This window comes from Gobius niger, assembly GCF_951799975.1.
Source record: "Gobius niger genome assembly, contig: SCAFFOLD_140, whole genome shotgun sequence".
NCBI classification, from domain to species: domain Eukaryota; kingdom Metazoa; phylum Chordata; class Actinopteri; order Gobiiformes; family Gobiidae; genus Gobius; species Gobius niger.
In genome coordinates, this window is record NW_027639287.1 from 60,001 (window position 1) to 62,168 (window position 2,168).

At 41.0% G+C, this 2,168-nt stretch overlaps 1 long non-coding RNA gene across 1 annotated transcript; it reads left to right on the top strand.

Moving 5' to 3' along the window:
- The first annotated feature begins 748 nt into the window (after positions 1–748).
- Positions 749–2,115, top strand: LOC306982616. The gene is made up of 3 exons (XR_013794218.1): positions 749–1,033; positions 1,777–1,826; positions 2,070–2,115. It is a non-coding gene; the product is annotated as an uncharacterized lncRNA (long non-coding RNA).
- Positions 2,116–2,168: the final 53 nt, after the last annotated feature.

A 2,168-nucleotide genomic window follows, 5' to 3' on the forward strand; every position in this document is an offset into this window, starting at 1 on the left:
CATGAATATCTGTCTGCGTCTCGTCCAATCAGAAATCAGGATTAGCTCCAACAAACCTACAATGACTTAAAGTTTACTTAACACGTCCTCCAGCGGCGCCGCTTTAGCGCATACACCATTCACAGCCAAGCCCTACAGCTCAGCTTTACCCAAACCTAAAGGTTTACAGACTCACAGTAACGCCACAATTGAAAGGGAAGACTTACAAAAATGACTCTGACTTTTTTTATGTCACAGTTTTGTCGTTTTTCGTGTGTTTTTGTGATTCTATGTTGCTCTTTCTGTTTGAAGAAGCTTTTAGATTTGGGTAAAAGTGGATAAATGCGCTGAGTAAGAGCTTAAAGGGGAGGGGTCTCATCGTGTGCAAATACTTTATGGAAACAACAGTGACGTAAACAAAGCTTTGAAAAGAGTTTGAACATGTGACGGGTCACATGACCTTTTAAAGCTTCGATATAACAGATATAGAGTTAGATTCACCCTTTCTCTCCTCAGTCAGTGTCTGTCCCCTACCACTAAAACATGTACAATAGGCCCTTATGAAGGATGTGTAATATAGACAGAGTTTCATGTATGAATATAAAGCTCTTCTAATAATAATCAAAGTCATGGAGGGCCAGGGCCGGGTTTGTCACTGCAGGGTTTTCTGTGTGTCTAAAATCGTTTTAAACGTGAGTTTAGAGTCGTATTAATAAAGCTGCAACAATGAGACAAAAAAGTTAGGGTCGTTGTTTTTGTCTTAGATTCAGGTAAAGCTGAACTGGAGAGAATGTGCTCCGTTCAGGCGGGGGTGAAGAGGTTAAGCTCGTTCACACTCCGATACAGTAGGGGGCGGAAATGCGCCTTTACGTTGAGCCTCCCGCCATTAAAACCGCAAGAAGAAGAAGAACCCGGAAGCAGATTAGCCCGTAGTTTCTTCCTTTCGCAGATCAGGCCGATATAAGCCGTGTTTTCAGCTTCTCTGGGTTCCTTTGAGGACTTTCCTCTCCCGCTCTGACATCATGGGGAAACGACAGCACCAGAAAGACAAGATGTGAGTCCAGATAAGACACGGATCAAGGAGTTTGCTTTAGTTTAGGAGTTAGCTTTAGCACGTTTAGCTAACACCTGCCTGCGACAACAACAACAGCTTCATCCACATCATCTAACAAAAACTAAGGCGCTTTTATTAAATTGAATGAATTAATAATGTCCACACTGTGAAGATTTAAAGGATGTTGACTCGTGTGCGAGATCAATAAAGGCTTTTCTGACTTTCTGCAAACAACAAACTCAGACTTTTTCACTATTCAAAGAATGTTGGATTAATCTAAAGCTCAGGATTCCCCCATTTTACATGTTTTGTTTTATATGGAAAACTCTTCATCAAATATCATTATTTCACTTTTAGCCAAATGTCTTATTCAATCATATCATCAAAGCCTTAAAGACTTTAAAGGAACATTTAAACCAGTCATTAGTTGATGATGGGTCAAACTGATTTGTTTCTAAACTCCACCACTGCCTTAACCAAGTGTGTTTTTCTTCAGTTCAGCTTTACCCAAATCTAAAAGCCTATAGAGAGCCTATACAGAGCCTCATTTGAAAGCTAAGACCTACAGAACTCATGTAAATGTATCTTTTTCCTTGCGTTGTCGTCGTTTTTTCACTCTCTTTTTCGTCTCATTCTAGCCACTTGGTTGTTGTTGTTTTTTTGTCACGTTTTAGATTTGGGTAAAGCCAAACAGTTAAAGTGGGGGTTAGTTTGTGGCTGATGTGTGTGTTTCTGCTTCACAGGTACATCACATGTACAGAATACACTCACTTCTACGGAGGGAAACGCAACGGTGGGTGAAAAGTCAAACTGGTTTAGATCGAACCTTTACTGGGTGAGATGATGTGAGTCTGGAATAAGTCCCTTTAATCAGAGAGGACAGAAAACATGACGCTTTAACCCCGACTGTAAAAACAAACAATCCCTTTAATCAGGAGGACAGAAAACGCTTTAACCCCGGACTGTAAACACAAACTATCATCTGTGTCACTTCCGGAGCTGAAATACTTGACCTGGTTTCTCTTCTGCTTTGTAGTCATTCCTCAGGCCAACTTCCGACGGCTCTCCTTCGATCACTGCAGGTAAAGGCGTGAACCAAGCACTTTGTGTGTGTGGGAAAAGTGTGATTATAAAG